This window comes from Antechinus flavipes, chromosome 3, assembly GCF_016432865.1.
Source record: "Antechinus flavipes isolate AdamAnt ecotype Samford, QLD, Australia chromosome 3, AdamAnt_v2, whole genome shotgun sequence".
In the NCBI taxonomy this organism is placed as follows: domain Eukaryota; kingdom Metazoa; phylum Chordata; class Mammalia; order Dasyuromorphia; family Dasyuridae; genus Antechinus; species Antechinus flavipes.
The window spans coordinates 489,963,236-489,981,537 of NC_067400.1; the positions used below are offsets into that span (position 1 = coordinate 489,963,236).

Here is an 18,302-nt window from a genome sequence, read left to right on the forward strand (position 1 = left end):
CCTATGAGCCGCATTCGCCTTGTCCATCGCAGAATGATGGAGCAGACCCTTGAAACAAAGGAGAAGACCCAAGAAATATTGGGTGGCTCTGTTGCTGACTGTGCTCACCATTGACAGAGCATAGCTGATAAGGAGACTGTTAAAAAGACTTTTAAAATCTTCAGGAATCATTGGATTTCCTAACACAAGATGAAACTGTTTTAGTTCTTGAAAAACCAGCGAGAATCATTGGATTCCTTAAGATGAAAAATTGTTGATGAGACCTTTTGCAGTACTTCAGAGCTTACAAGAATTATTAGATTCCTGGCACATGAACTAATGGACAATGGAAGGGGAGGAGAGCTCAGACCTCTCTCTCTGCTAGCTGTTTGTTTCTCTTCTTCTTTTTGCTTTTTGCTGAGGCAGTTGGGGTTAAGTGACTTGCCCATGGTCATACAACCAGGAATTGTTAAGTGTCTGAGGCTGAATTTGAACTCAGGTTCTCCTGACTTCAGGGCTGGTGCTCTACCCACTGAGCCATCTCCTCCCCTTCCACTGTCAAGAAATTCAAAAGAAACCATTAAATATGCAGAAACATTCAACATCAGAAGCTTTAAAATCTATCCGGAGTGGCCCCTCAAAAGCTCCTACTTACATTAAAAAATAGAGGTTCTCCCTACAAAGAATTAATCACGTTACCTATACACATGTCTGTACAGTTTTTTTTTATACTGAAGCTAACAATGAGCTGCACTTGAGTTCACATTCTTAGCAAAACAATGACTTTCATCACACACAAAAAATCTTTACAGCAGGATATTCATTTACTCTTCATCATCATCCTCCTCATCCTCATCCTCCTCTTCTTCATCTTCCTCCTCCTCATCAGGTTCATTCTTCTTCTTGGATCCTGTTGGCCTGACAGGGCCCTTCTTTCCTGCATCTCCCTTGCCCTTGGCACGATATGCTGCAATATCCTTTTCATATTTCTCCTTTAGTTTAGCAACTTTCTGTTCATAAGGTAGTTTGTCTTTGGCAGACTGCTCAGACCACAGTTCCCCAATTTCTTAGCAGTATCTCCAATAGAAAGGCCTGGATGTTCACTTTTGATCTTTGGACGATGTTCAGCACAGAAGAGGAAGAATGCAGATGGTGGTCTTTTGGGAGCATTAGGATCCTTTTTCTTTCCTTTCTTATCACCTTTGGGAGGAACATAATTTTTCATCTCCCGATCATATCGAGCTTTATCTCCTTTTGCAAGATCCTCAAACTTGGACTTTTCTTTTGCAGACATGGTCTTCCATCTCTCCTAACACTTTTTGGAGAACTCAGCGAAGTTAACGGGGAGTCCGGGTGCTTCTTCTTGTGCTCCTCCCGGCACGTCTGCACGAAGAAGGCATAGGAGGACATCTTGCCCCTCGGCTTGTTGGGGTCTTTTTTACCCATCCTGACCCACTTCTTTTTACCTGCTGTAGGAGCTCCTTGGGTTCCTCATGATGACGGCGCACTGCTTCTCCTTACTCAGGGGCTCCTGCAGCGAAATGGTCCAGGGTTCATGTCCCTGTTCGGGCGCCAAATGATATGAGTTCAAATGTTGGAGTTCTTGTTCTTCTTAAGGCAAAGCCGGTTTAGAGGCTTGGAGCCCTTCGGATGTCTCCAAATCCAAAGGTTCTGTCCTTCAGCCTCTGCCTCTGCTTTCTTCTGCCTCCAACCAAGACAGAGATGGAAGGTCTCTCTTATCTCCTTCTGGGGAGCCCATCCACCAACTTGCCGCAGAGAGAGGGCTTCTGGCGTAGCTCCACTGAAATCCATCAAAGTGTTCTCTGCACCAGAGTCGCTCCTCTCGAGTCCAGCGCAATCAGCCAGCCAAGAGGAAAAAACGTATTCTGCCATAGATCCCTCATCGCTGGCCTTTTATCTGACTCTTCTGAGAGAATGGGATTATGGGTTTTCTCCCATAGTGCTCTCTGGCCCAATGACTTTAAGGGAGGTGTGGACTCCCTTGAAGTTAGAAAGTGTACTTTGTGAAGCTAGCATACTTGTGGACTCCAATGAGTAAAGGTAGGAACACAAGCCTTGTCTTAATTAGTTCTACTTAGTACCTTGTTTCAGGTTCTGGCCAAAACATCTTCTTGTAAGATTAGATCAACTCTAATTAGTTAGCAGTTAGTAAGGATTCCAACATAGAATGTCAGAAAATTTAGGGAGTTGACTTGGTTTGAGGAAGAAAGAACTTTTCAAGGTCTTTATAACAGGAATATATCCATTTTACCTAGGCTTATTTCTAGTCATTTAAATGAACAGTGACAAAACACATGACCCTTGTCCACTATCATGGCCACAACATGGAGTGCAGCTGAATCAGATTAAAATATAATTGGAAATATTCAACAAAATAATTAATAATAAAATACAATGTGGATAATATGAATGTGTGATTTGCTAAGTTATATGAAGCAAGCAGAGATTTATGTGGGGTTTAATGGTTCCTTTTCTATTTGAATTTGATACCATTACTTTAAAGAATAGTCTAATTGATGAAAAAATAAGGTCATAGACATATAAAACTTTAGAAATGGAGAATCTTGAATATCATCTATTTTAACTTCTTTATTTTATGGATATTCAGACTGAGACCAAGAGATTTGAAATTTCAGTTTATGACATAATTGTGCCAAGTTTCTGGGTTACTTTATTCCTAGGCTAGTGATTGAATAAATGTGCATGTTTGTGTGTTCCTTTTTCTCAAAACTACAGAAAAATCACAGATGGTAGTTTGATAGTGAACAAAAGGCTGGTCATGGAGCAATTTCCCTTCTGTTTTCTCATGTGACATTCATCTTGAACATTAATAATTATCCAAAGGCACAAGAAAATTAAATTTAACCTCAAGTGATAAAACAACAACAAAAACAAGTGTTTTTGTGAGAAAGCAAAATCAGACTGAGGAGTCAAAATGTTTGTAAATACAATATGGGAAAGAATGGTGGTCACACTCCAATGTGGAAAATGCCACTGAATTCAGAATAGGCACATACATATGAAGGGTGTAAAAATCTAATTGGTAGAACAAAAGATCAGAGAACAAATATAAATTAATGATAGCAAAGCATAAGTATTATGATAAGAGAGTGATAATGCTATGCATAGCAGCATATATAACTGTTATATTATCAAATAAGCTCAAATGATAGCATTAATACTTACAATAGACAGAAATAGTTTAAATTATTAAGAAATTCTACTATATGCAATGGAGAATGAATATTTAGGAATCAAAAATCTAAAGCTTATATAATATATATTTTTTTACAAATATCTCCCACATTAACTGGAGTCTGTCTAATATCTTTTTTATCCTTAATTTTCCTTCTCAGCCCTATGTTTTGTACTTTAGCTAAGCAGATCAGAGTTGTACCAACAGGGTGATTATAGGAAAATGTACAAAAGGCTACAAACAGTGGTGCTGAAGCTGATATCTACCAGCCTCAAGAGTCAATTATTAAATATTCAGGATGAATTTTTAAATTTCAGTAATCAGAAAATGTTACAATTCAAGGCTAGATTTATTGTTATTTTGATTATTTAGATTTAAGGTGATGGTCAAATTGTTATTAATTTAGATTAGCCTATAATTTATGTCATAGAAAGGTTGTTAAACATTTGTTAACATACACCTACTTTCACCTGGGTTCGAAGAATCAAAACCATAAGTGCAGGTTGATGGGGATATGAACAGGCAACCATTGTATTTATTTTAAAATAGCATGAGGTTTTAGTATTGTTTAAAGTTGAAGTGGACCAACAGTTGGACCTAATGGTTAAAAAGACTAACATGATTCCACTCTGCATCAAGACAATCTAGATACTCTCTCTGCATCAATATCATCTATCATTTTGAAAAGGGTATAGACTCAGTTTGCTTGATTTCAAAATCTCAACTAGCTGCAATAGATTGAAGTTTGCATAAACAAATTTCTGTTCTATATTGAGGGAACACAAACAAAACAAAACAAAACAACAACTTAACTTGCTAATTATTAAAGTAATTCAAGAAGATAAAATATTGCTTTTGTAAAATATGTTCTTAATCAGTAGAGATATTCAAGCAGAGTTTGAATAGCCATCTTCAGATATGTCATGTAACACTTTCCTTTTTAGGTATAGGATGGATTGGATGGTCTTTCTAGTCTATGGAAATTGTGAGAATATTTGATTGTTTTACCTCTACAGGAGCAGTATGGGAATTTATAGGTTCATCTCTTAGTGTCTCGAACCTGGTGGGTGAGGATTGCCCCTCTTTTTCACTACACTTCTATCTTACATCAATCAATAAATCACACAAAAATACTAATCACCTATGTTGTGTCATCATCATGGGAAAGACAATAGAAGAGGACAGTTGTATTTAAAGTACATATACTCTATTTGGGAAGCATAAGTATTGCATTGAACAAGTGACATAAAATTCAAGATTTTTATTCATGATACATTATATATATTTCAGGAGAAAGGGAGATGAATTTCCAGTGCCTTTCCTCTAAGTCACTGCTTTCATTGTAAACTATCTCAAAAGATCTCTGTATCTCTGGATATTTCTTGGTGCTTGATATTGCAGGAGATAAATATTTTGGAAATGAAAATAAGTCCTAATTTCACTATATAAAAAGCATTACAGACCCAAAACTGCTTCTTTTTTTACACAACGTTTAATAATAACACAATTGTAAGAACAATCAAGTCAGCTGCTCATTTATTACATTTTTTACATGATTACATGATTATCTTTATTATAAAAGAATCCCCTTTTTGAATGATCTGTCAAGATGCTTTTACTTTTGGGGCAGATTGAAAGTCATGGTTCTGAGGACTGTGATTAATAATTTTTATTATATTATATTTTGTTCTTGATGGCAAGAAAAAATGGAATTCTTGAAATAAAATTCTCATTTTCTGAAGGCAAAGTAGTAGAATGTTTTCTTATTATTATCATCAAAGGTTTTTAGTTTTAAAATAGATGAGTAGAAAAATTTCAATATTCAAATGTGCAACCCTTGTAATCCAATTTTTTTTCCTCTCTCTTCCTTTCAACCTCTCCCCAAGACAGCAAGTAATTCAATATATTTTAAACATATACAATTTTTCCATATATATATTAACAATTATCACAATGCAGAAGAAAAATCAGATTATAAAGAAAAAAATGAAAAAAAAAATGCAAGCAAACAACAACAAAAAAAGTGAAAATACCATACTATGATCCACACTCAGACCCCACAGTCCTCACTCTGGTGTAGATTCCTCTCTTAATAACAAGACCATTGGAACTGGCTTGAATTACCTGCCTGTTGAAAAGAGCCACGTCCATCAGAATCGATCATCATGTAATCTTATGACCACTACATAAAGGACTGAGACAAATATTTTTGCACGGGTTGGCTCTTTTCCTTCCTTTATGTTCTCTTGAGGATATAAGCTCAGTAGAAACACTGATAGATCAAAGGGTATGCACAGTATGATAGCCCTTTGGGTATAGTGACAAATTGCTCTCCAGAATGATTGAATCAGTTCACAACTCCACCAACAATGTATTAGTGTCTCAGTTTTCCCACATTCCCTCCAACATTCATCATTATCTTTTCCTGTCATCTTAGCCAATCTCATTAGTGTGTAGTTGTACTTCAGAGTTATCCTAATTTGCATTTCTCTGATTAATAATGATTTAGAGCATCTTCCATATCACTAGAAATGGTTTTAATTTCTTCATCTGAAAATTGCCTGTTTATATCCTTTGATCATTTACCAATTGGAAATGGCTTAAATTCTAATAAATTTGAGTCAATTCTCTCTATTTTTTTTATAAATGAGACTTTTATCAGAACCCTTGAATGAAGAAATTTCCCCAGTTTATTCCTTTCCTTTAATTTTGTCTGCATTGGTTTTGTTTGCACACAATTTTTTTTAAAAAATATATATTTATAACGTTTTATTGACAGAACCCATGCCAGGGTAATTTTTTACAGCATTATCCCTTGCACTCACTTCTGTTCTGATTTTTCTCCTCCCTCCCTCCACCCCCTCCCCCAAATGGCAAGCAGTCCTATACATGTTAAATATGTCACAGTATATCCTAGATACAACATATGTGTGCAGAACCGAACAGTTCTCTGTTACACAGGGAGAATTGGATTCAGAAGGTAAAAATAACCCGGGAAGAAAAACAAAATTTCAAACAGATTACATTCATTTCCCAGTGTTCTTTCTTTGGTGTAGCTGCTTCTGTCTATCACTGATCAATTGAAACTGAGCTAGATCTTCTCTTTGTCAAAGAAATCCACTTCCATCAGAATACATCCTCATACAGTATTGCTGTTGAAGTATATAATGATCTCCTGGTTCTGCTTATTTCACTTAGCATCAGTTCATGTCTCTCCAAGCCTCTCTGTATTCATCCTGCTGGTCATTTCTTACAGAACAATAATATTCTATAACATTCATATACCACAATTTACTCAACCATTTTCCAATTGAAGGGCATCCATTCATTGTCCAGCTTCTAGCCACTACAAACAGGGCTGCCACAAACATTTTGGCACATACAGGTTCCTTTCCCTTCTTTAGTATCTCTTTGGGGTATAAGCCCAGTAGTAGCACTGCTGGATCAAAGGGTATGCACAGTTTGATAACTTTTTGGGCATAATTCCAGATTGCTCTCCAGAACCATTGGATTCGTTCACAACCCCACCAACAATGCATCAGTGTCCCAGTTTTCCAGCATCCCCTCAAACATTCAGCATTATTTTTTTCCTGTCATCTTAGCCAATCTGACAGGTGTGTAGTAGTATCTGATAGTTACAACTCTCTGTATTTCTCTGATCAATAGTGATTTGGAACACTCTTTCATGTGAGTGGAAATAATTTTAATTTCTTCATCTGAAAATTGCCTATTTATATCCTTTGACCTTTTATCAATTGGAAATGGCTTAAATTCTTATAAATTTGAGTCAATTCTTTCTATAATTTATAATTAGACCTTTATCAGAATGCTTGAATGTAAAATTTTCCTCAGTTTATTCCTTTCCTTCTAATTTTGTCTGCAGTGGTTTTGTTTGCACACACATTTTTAACTTAATATAATCAAAATTATACATTTTGCATTCAATAATGTACTCAAATTCTTCTTTGGCCACAAACCCCTTCTTTCTCCTTAGATCTGAGAGGTAGACTTATCTTTATTCTTGTAATATGCTTATAATACCCCCTTTTATGTCTAAATCATCAACCTATTTTGATCTTCACCCTACAGGGTGTTAAGTGTGAGTCATTAACTAGTTTCTGCCATACCATTTTTCATTTTACCCAGCAATTTTATCAAATAGTGAGTTCTTATTCCAGAATAAGTAGTGTCCAGAGCAGTAACAATGTGTAGAACTCTCCACTAGTACATTTCACAACTTTCTAATGGTCTTCAAAACAAAATGAGCTTGCTTAAAAGATTGATAAAAAGCCTAAGTTGAGTGATTATCAATGGATTTTCTTTCTCTTAATTATATTCATATTCAGCATTGTTTTTTAAATATGAACATCTATTAAGAGGGGTGAAATGTGTGTAACGTTAAGTAACATGGGAAAATGTCACATAAGCTTTTGCCCAGAGGCCACATGATGTGATTGGAAGCTTGAAACTTAATTCTTTCTCAAAGTACACTAGATTAATATAGTCATTGACTATTGTTTCTTATAAAACTAACCTACTCCACTCATCAACTACTATATTTCTTATCTAGTACCAAATGGTTTTCTTGACAGCTGCTTTATAATACAGTTTTATATCTGGTCCAGCTAGGCTACCTTCAATTGCATTTTTCCCTTGGTTCCCTTGAAATTCTTGATCTTTTGTTCTTCCAGATGAACTTTGTTATTATTTTTTCTAGCTTTCAAAAGTGATTTCATGGGAGTTTAATTGGTATGGCACTAAATAAATGTATTAATTTACATAGTATTGTCATTTTTATTATATTTGCTCTGTCTCTCATGAGCACTTGATATTTTTAATAATTCATCAGATCTGACTTTATTGGTGTGGAAAGTTGTTTATACTTGTGTTCAAATAGTTCCTTTGCATTGGCAAGTAGACTCCCATATATTTTATATTACTACATTTATTTTGAATGGAATTCCTCTTTGTATCTCTTGCTGCTGGACTTTGTTAATAATATACAAAAATGGTGATGATTTATGTGGATTTATTTTGTATCCTGCAAATTTGCTTAAGTTGTGATTTATTTTTAGTAGTTTTTCAGTTGATTCTTTAAGATTCTCTAAGTATACCATCATATAATCTGCAAAGAGTGATATTTTTATTACCAATTCTAAATCATGTAATTTATTTTCCTTCTCATTGCCAAAGCTAACATTCCTAATACAATATTTAATAGTAATTGTAATAGTAGTCAGCCTTGTTTCACCCCTGCTCTTATTGGGAATGGTTCTAGTTTATCCTCATTACATATGATACTTGCTGGTTTCGTTAAATAGATGCTATTAATCATTTTAAGGACAAAAGGAATAGAATATTTTCAAGGAAAATCCCTTGGCCTATATTATTTTTCCCCTTTCCTAATCTGGAGATGCTACTAAAAATAAAAATAAAAATATTTATATTTTTCCTTTTATATAGCTCTTATTTTTGAAAATAATTCCTTTGATACTCCAGCATCAAATGATTCTTTACAACACAAAAGCAGTTGACCCAAAATAATAAACACAGCTGTGGCATCTGATAACGTATGCAATATCCTACACTTAACTCCCTATACTCTGCTGAAAGAATAGAGCTATATTTCGTTATCTTTTAAAGACATTTTTGAATATATAAATATACTTGGAGGTTGAAGTTTTTAGGTGACCAAAAGTTTCATTATAATCATGCTATTTTGTTGATGGATTTGTAAAAGAAAGACAAAAATAAAAATTGAATGGACAAAAAAAAATAACCTTGACTCTTCTGCTTACCTTTTCCCTGAATTAAATTCATTTTCATGCTAAATCAGAAATGATCCTGGGAATGTGTAATCAACATCAAATAGTAGTTTGTAACTCTAGTCTCTACTTTCTTACTGCAATAGAACAAAAAGGATTAATTTTAATCTGGGAGAGCTTTGCTTGACTTTTGTTAACTGAAGATATTGACTTTGATTAGAGGGCTATGTTAATAGCACTCTATTAATACTATTAATATTATTACTATCATTATTATATATAATAAATATTAAATGTTAATATTAATACTCTATATAATATTTTTTTCATCAGGAAGTAGTTCAAGTTACTATTAGCTAGGTGACTGGAGCGAAGATAAAAAAAATGGGCCTACAAGGTAGTGGGTGAAATAATATGCAAAGTATGCAATAATCACTGTGATCTGAAAATATCAGCAGAATAAAATGACTAATAGAGATGTCTTGAGACCAACAGAAAACCACGCAGTCTAGCAAACCATTTGTCAGCATCCAAGGACCATGGGTTACCAGCTAAGTGTTTTGACCATTTTATATACTTTGAGCTGCTACCCCTCAGATAAACTACATCTTGAGAAGAATGTGCTTAGCACTTCATAGAAACTGGTTCTGAAATGTGTTATTCATTCATAGAGATGTTTTGATCAAGCATGTGCCCCACCTGTGTACTTCTCATACATGATACTTATGATAATTTATTTACTCTGCTGATTGAATATGTATTTGTAAAACTTTCTTACTCTCAGTTTTGTGGGCTAAGTTTACAATGAATTGTTTTCTTATTCTATTTCATTGAATGACTTTTTTTTTGAGGTGTTTTGTTGGAATCCTTACTAACTGCTAACTGATTAGAGTTGATCTAATCTTACAAGAAGATGTTTTGGGCAGAACCTGAAACAAGGTACTAAGTAGAACTAATTAATACAAGGCTTGTGTTCACACCTTTACTCATTGGAGTTCAATGAGTTCACACCTCCCTTGAAGCTTTGGCCCAAAGAGCTTTAAGGTGTGGTGTAGAAAGTGTACTTTTTGAAGCTAGCATACTTGTGGAGTCCAATAAGTAAAAAAAAGAAAGGGGGAGATGTTGGAATCCTTACTAACTGCTAAGTAATTAGAGTTGATCTAATCTTACAAGAAGTTGTTTTGGCCAGAACCTGAAACAAGGTACTAAGTAGAACTAATCAAGACAAGGCTTGTGTTCCCACCTTTTGAGCTATCTAATTGCTAATTTCAGTCTCAAACATTTGATTTACATATCCATGTAAAAGAATATAAACAAACTGTCCTATTAAGTTCCTTGAAATTGATCTTTGATATTGGCTTTAAATGTTAAATTTTTTTATTGAGTTCGAGTTTGGTTGAAAGTCCTGAAAATCTGCAAGTTTGTTGAATGTCAAAACCACTCTCAGTAAGTAGTCTCATCTAGGCCTGGGGGCAGTGACAGCATTGAAGGAATCTCATTCAATTGAAACTTCTGTCTCAGATTTCTTATAAAAAAAGAAATTTTAAACTCACTTCTTGCAGAGGGTCTAATATTCCATGGCAAGGAAACTTACAAGCCTCTGCCTGCTAGAATAATATTCTCTTTCAGTGCTACCCTCTCTTCATCCTCACCTATTTCCCTAATGAGACTTCATACCTCTCTGTCAGGATCTCTCTACTAGAAACTTTACTTCTCTGCTGGGATCTTCCCATTAAGGTGTTAAGAGTTCAAATGTTGGAGTTTGTTCTTCTCAGGGCACAGCCGGTTTAGAGGCTTAGAGCCCTTCGGATGTCTTTAAATCCAAAGGTCTGGTCCTTCAGCCTCTGCCTCTGCTTTCTTCAGCCTCCAGCCAGCTCCAGTCTTCATGTCATTCCGGTGAAATCTCGACTTGTAGCGTCTTCCTCTGAAGCCCTCTCCGACTGGCCCATTGGCCTATTTATGCTCCTTCCAGAGAGAGGGATTATGGGTAGTTCTACTTAGTACCTTGTTTCAGGTTCTGGCCAAAACAACTTCTTGTAAGATTAGATCAACTCTAATTACTTAGCAGTTAGTAAGGATTCCAACAGTGTTTATTCCCTAAGAAGAAAAAAAAATACAAATACATTGGTAGAGACTTGTGAATAATACTTTCAATAGTTATGACCATGCATCTAAGGTAGTTATTCTTGAAACTGCAAATGTGAGTTATGCTGACTAAGATGCTATATGAGAAATGAATAAATAAAAACAAATGATTGGATAGTGGTAAAAAATTCCCTACATATGATGTAATCTAGTCATTTGGCCTTCTTAAAATTCCTCATATGCAGATTTCATCTTTTCTATAAATGACTTTGTATTAGCAACTGCCTGGAATACTCCTTTTTCACTTCCAAATCTTAGAAACCTTAGGTTCTTCTAAAGAAGCTCAAATTCCACCTTCTAAATGAGACTAATTCTAGTGCATCTCCCCTCCTCTTCCCGAAAATCTGGTATTATCCTTAATTCATTTTATATACTCATATATGCAAATTTTTGGCTCTTACAACAGAATATAACCTCCTTGAGAATAAGAACTAGTCTAATTTTGTCATATATTTTGTGTCTATCACTATTTTTGGCATATAGTAGGCACTAATGATATGCATACTGATTGATTGATTGATTGATTTGTGGTAATAGTGCTGGATATGGTGTTAAAGAGAATCTGTTCATTAACTGTGTGATCCCAGGCAAGGTAATTTGCTTTTATGTTCATCAGCCAACTAATTTCAAAGAACTCATTTAGTAAGTCATAGACTCATTTTTGTGTTGCTTCCAGACATAATATAAAATATATCTTGGCAGACATATTAATTACAGAGGTTTTTTGAATTTTTTGTACTTTCCTTATAGGATTGATTTGTTTTGTTGTGGTATATGTTTATTTGTTTGCAGACAAACAGATAAAGCTTTAGAAGGGACAGATGAGTACAAATTGCAAGCCAAAATGATGCAATCTGTATTCAGAAATTCCTAAGTGAGCTGAGGTAGCTTGAGCCGTATCACACATATCTCACACACCTTGCTCTAATGGGAATTTAAACTTTACATCAGCAATTTAACATAATGGAAAAATGGAGGGCAAAGTCATAGAATACAGTTAAAAGATTGTTCCTTCCCTACTGTGAGTTAATCAACACCTCTTATGGTGTCAGCTTTCAGTGATTTTTCAAAATTTATTCCTGCCCAGGGCTAATTAATGATCCTCTTCATGATTCCTGAGATTCAAATGTGCTCTCTGGAACCACTTGAACTCTCAGTCACAACATAGATTTATCCTTTTCCTTTAATATCACATGCAGGCTTCACTCTGAAAAATTAGGAGTAAAAAAGCAATGGTAATGGCCTTAGGTAAGCAGCTATTCAGTGAAAGGCAAATGTTTTGCGGGGTTCTGTATGAACAGGAGAGTGTCAGTAATTCCTTTCTATAAAGGCTTTGTGAGGACTGTAAGATCTCTCCATTTTCCCCTCTTATTATGTCTCATTATAACTTTCTTGACTAGAAATCAGGACACTGATGTTTTGCTTTTTTTTTTCTCATTATTTTCAGTGTGGCTTTGGACATGTTTCTTTTCTGTTTTATTCCTGTTTGCTAATGTGTCCATTGTATTCAATGATACCTGCTTTTCCTACATTACAAGGTTACTGAGTAAAGTAGAAATGCTATACAAAATACACATTAGTATTAAATGAAACTGATAAAGCCCCTGCAGTTTTAAGTTCTTGATCTAAAATCTATTAATGCCAGTTAGAGAGAGGTAAATTTTCCAAGACCATTGCTTTTTCCTTTTTCTCATTTATTCGAATATCATTATTCATATACATCAACAATATTTGTCAGGTAAAAGAAGTTATTTATTATGGGAAAAAGGTTGCAATTATTGAGCGGTCAATCAGAAGGACTTGGCTTGTCCATCATGAAGTTCATCTGGAACAATATAAAGTTAATGGTCAGTGTTGATCATTGGGATTGCAATATCTACATAGGAAGTAAACTCCCCAAATAGAAAGTACAATCACCCCAGGTCCTTTTTTCAGATTTTAGTATCCGCTTCCTTCTATGAGTATCTTAAATTTATTGAGCAGTTTGCTTGTTATACCTCCCACTCCAAAAGATTATGAATTTATTGAGGACAACTATATCAAGTTATATTTTTATTTCACTTGACAAGAACAGTACATTGTATTTAGTTGATTTTTTGAGGAATGAGTTCTACCCATAAATTGAGTTGAATTTTGTTGATAACAGTATTTAGAATTAAAGTGAGGAAGAAGGGAGGAAGAGAAGGCATTATATTTAAAAGAAATAGCTCACATTTGTATATATGTTAATATACATGTAAATATACTCATATATAAATATTATTAAATTCTTTTCACAAAAGAGAAAACCACAGTTCAGAGTTACAAAGGTAATGAGTTTAAGCCCAAAATTTACTAACTTAGATTCTACATTTTTTCTACTATATGACACTGCTCTTTAGGGGTAATGGAAAATCAAAGAGAATTGTACTAACCAGAAAACTACTACCAACATGGTATATTTTCAATGACATTGGAAATGTTACCCCAATCTGCTATCTGTTGTTTTTAATTATTCTTAAGATATATTTCATTAATAAATTGTTTTGATCATGCAGCCAAGTAACAAATTTATAGTAAGATATATATCTACTAACATTAAATACTTTTACTGAGGATGGGGAAGTCACTGATCCCGTAGATAGGAAAGATGAAGGACAAAGAATTTAGCAAAGGAAAAGGAAAAATCGGAGTACTGGTTGAATGTTATATTTATCAGAGCTCTTAAGTTTTTTTATAATTGTTTTATAATAAATGTTATTTTTCCAGTTCTGCTCATTTCATATTGTATCAGTTCTTAAATGTCTTTAAGGGCTTTTGTTATGCTATGTTTCTTCAAGTCTTACAGCCTAATAAAATTATATTATATATCAAAATTTGTTTCATCATTCCTCAAGATATGAGCACACCTTGAATTTACTATTCTTTGCCTCAAACCAAAGCTACTCTCTCTCTCTCTCTCTCTCTCTCTCTCGCTCTCGCTCTCGCTCTCGCTCTCGCTCTCGCTCTTGCTCTGGCTCTCTCTCTCTCTCTCTCTCTCTCTCTCTCTCTCTCTCAAGATTTCTCTCTTTCTCTCTCTCATATTGTAAAAATATGAAAGACCTTTCATTTAAAAAATAACTTTGAGATATAGGCTTAATGTTCATATCATTTGGTTAAAGGGTATTCACATATTTTAATTTTTTTTTTTTTTTTTAGGGCATAGTTCCAAAGTGCTATCCAGAACAGGTGGTTTAGTTGCTAATTCTATCAATAGTGCATTAACATTCCTATTTTCCCACAGTCCTTCCAGAATTAATAATTTTTATTTTTATTAACTTCATCAATATGAGGGATATAACATAGGGAATTAGAATTGAACTAATATGCATTTCTCAAGTTATTAGTGATTTCAACCATTTTTCTCATATGACTATAGTTTAGATTTTTTTTCTCTTGAGAACTGCCACTTCATATCATTGTAGTCAATCAAATATAAGTTTAATACACATTTTCTTCATTTGTTGATTTTTAAAAAACCTATTACATGATAAATATTTTTAATTGAAATTCATAGCTGTGAAAAAATCTATATGTACTCTTTTAATACTATTCAATACTTGACATTGTAAAAGATAACTTCCATATCTAAAATCCAGGAAACTAATTTTTTTAATCTCCCTATGTCTGAAAGGGGCTATATTTAAATTCAGCTACTATTGTGATTTTACTATCTATTCATATGAGTCATTTATGTTTTTCTTGACTTATTTGGACATGCCATTTGGCTATTTGATATAGTAAGATCAATTAATTTCTATTTTTTAATTAAAAATGGAATTTTAAAAAGAAAAGATACATGAAAAGAAATAAAACAAAACAAACAGAACATTGGCATATGTCCATTAAAATATCATGAAAGATTCAAATTATATAATAATAATAATAAATTAGTAGTTCAAGAAGAGATATATGATAGTAGAAAAAAATATATTTGTGAGTGTCCATATTTTCTTTACTTTTTTATAGGTTGTTCTTTTGCTTTTTGATGCATATCTTTTTTTACTTTATTCTTTTCCTTCTTTTCATCATTCTACCACCTGTCCAAAATAGGATATAATTAAACAAGAATAAATTTACATGTATACATTTTGCTAGATATGATAGCTTTTGGCCACAGGCCTAGTTCTTTTGATTGCTGATAGATATGTTTCCAGGACTATGGTCTTTTATTGTGGCTGCTCATAACTCCTGTACAATTTTAATTGTACCTCTAGCATATTTGAATTTTTTGTCCTTGTTTCTTGCAAAAATTTCTCTTTGATCTGTATGCTTCAAAATTTGATAATTTTCCTATGTGTTTTTTTCTTTCACAAAGAATATCTTTGAGTTGGTGATCAGGGAAATTGTTATATCTCTACTTTCTCCTCATCTTCCATCACTTCAGGACAATTTTCTTGATTTATTACTTTCATTATTGTGTCAAAGTTCTTTTTGTTTGGTCAGAACTTTCAGATAATCTTATTATTCTTACATTTTCTCTTCTTTTTCTGTTATCCAGAACTGTTATTTTTCTTATAAGATGTTTCACCTTCTGTTTTTATTTTTTCATTCTGTTTATTTCATGGTCACATAGCTTAACTGGCTTTTCCTTGCCCAATTCTAATTTTCAAATTTATTTTCATATTTGAGACTCTATAACTCCTATTCTAGTTAATTAACTTCTTCTCATAATCTTGTTTTTCTTGAATGATTTTTATTTTTTTTTTATTTTTACTTTTTTTCTCAATTTGATTTTTAAATTCTTTTTTTCAATTCTTCTATTTTTTTTGGGGGGGGGCAGGAAGCCATTTAACATTACTATTTGTGGTAGAAGAAGCTTTTAAAAAAAACTTTAGTGTCCTCCTGTGAAGATGAATCCCAATCTCCTGAGTCTCCATAGTATTCTAAGGTTGAGTTCTGTCTTCTTTGCCAATTCATTTTTTATGAGAAGTGTTATTTTGAGCACCTCTAATAACAGGATTGGGGGATAATGCCTCTACTTCCATTTTACTCTCCCCTCTGACCTGGAATCTCAACCCAAGAACTTAACTTTCCTTCAAGTACCGACTTGAAGGAGTCCCTGACCCATTACTTCTTCTACACTCACAGGGTGTCTTTGCCAGTTCCTTCTTGCCCAGGGCTACATCTCTACAGCACAGCTAGGCCTGGAGTTCCTAATCAGGCAAGTTGTAAGAAATGTTAATAAGGCTAGGACTTGTCTTTGGCGTTTGTTCTGTGATTATAAGCAATCTCAGTGAATATTAGCCAGGTTCCTTTGCATAATCTTCTATGGAGAACATAAGAACATGTTTGCAATTATTTGATAAGACACTGGGAGGTGTAGGGGGCCACAAGTCTGGAAAAGTATACTTGAGACAAGGATACTTACAACAGAGTGTTAACTCAGTGTGATTAATGAGATGATGATTCTCTACTTCACATATACTTTGTACTTAGTATGGTGATAGATGGTTCTCTACTTTACATATCTTAGTGTGTTGTAATGATGTAATCATATTGAGGTATTTAAGGGCTGAGAGGACTGGAAATAGAGACATTCTATCTTTGACCATCCTCCTGGTGTTTCTCCAGCCTACTTCACTCCTCCACTAAAATCAAGGCTGGTTGTGAGATCCTCCAGAGAAAGAGCCTGGACATTACAGGGAGGCACAGGAATAACAGGCCACTTTTCCTTGTGCTTGATTTAAGAATTTCTTTTGAGCCTTGGCATGTGTTATACTCAGGCATTCTGGATATTTCCCTGAATGAAAACAGCTGGCTCAGATGAAGGAATGACCTATTCCCCTTTGTGGAAGTCCCCATATCTGTGAAGCTGTTCTATCCAAGGTGTCACATATCACATAATAAACTTGGCTCAATGCCTTTTTTGTTCTCAATGTACAAATACCACATAGTGGGAATGAACTTTGGAGCTTCTTCCAGAAAGGGACCCCTTGCCTGGGACTTTTTTTTTCCCTTTCCAGAGTGCATCCTGATCTATTGCATGATTTGGGTCTCCCCCAGCCAGAAAATTCAGGAGCCGATGTTTTCCAAGTTGGTGGTGTTATGCTACCTATTTGTCTGTCTGCCTTTGTTATTACTGTGATAATGGTGTCTCTTATGTTGTACATAATTTCTCTATTACAAGTTTCCTTTAATTTTATTCCTTGTTTTTATCAACAATAAACTTCTACTGTCCTTTCTTAGTCTGTGCCTGTTGAAGGAGATGTCTGAACCTAGATTAAATTTATAGAACATTCACTCTGTCTTCTTGGACTCAAACTCCTACTCCCCAGTGTTGGAATCCTTACTAACTGCTAACTAATTAGAGTTGATCTAATCTTACAAGAAGATGTTTTGGGTAGAACCTGAAACAAGGTACTAAGTAGAACTAATTAATATAAGGCTTGTGTTCACACCTTTACTCATTGGAGTTCAATGAGTTCACACCTCCCTTGAAGCTTTTTGGGCCAGAGAGCACTATGGGAGAAAACCCACAATCCCTCTCTTGAGCATAAATAGAACTTCAATGGGCCAGTCGAGGAAGTCCTTCAGAGTGAAGAAACTACAAGTTGGGATTTCAGCAGAATTACGCCAGAAGCCCTCTCTTCAAGGCAAGACAGATTCAACTTGGTACTGGTTCTGGAGGCTGAAGAAAGCAGAGGCAGAAGCAAAGGACAAAGCGGCAAGAGCTCTTGGAACCAAGCAGAGAGATAGGCCTCTAAGCTAACTGGGCTATATTGGAGATAATAAAAGATCTGAACTTTTATCACCTTTTTGAGAAGAAAAAGCTCACCACATTTTGGCGCCTGAACAGGGACTGATTCAGATCCATCTGAACTAGATCACAATGTATATTGACCCAGAGGAAGGAGAGGCAAGGCCTAGCTCCAAAGTATCAATCAAAGGACAGGTGGGGCATGATAGCAGCTGAGGTTACACCCAAAGAGACTTTAGAAATTCTGAACTCTGATATCATCAACCAACACAAAAGCAATCAGGATTTCAGTTGGGAAGAATACAGGCCTTTTAAGAAAACAAGACAAAATCCAATGCAAACAACTACAATGTAATTACCAGATGATGAGGAGAAATCCCAAATTTGGTAAATAGAAGGGAATTAGGTTAACTGCTTGGGGAAGAGGATCTGCTTATATTTCCACATATGAAGAAAGAATCAGATGGCTGATAATGAG

The 18,302-nt window shown here is 34.5% G+C and overlaps 1 pseudogene; it reads right to left on the minus strand.

The window, feature by feature from the left end:
* Positions 1-783: 783 nt before the first annotated feature.
* Positions 784-1,474, minus strand: LOC127554903 (high mobility group protein B2-like; annotated as a pseudogene).
* Between the last annotated feature and the right edge of the window lie 16,828 nt (positions 1,475-18,302).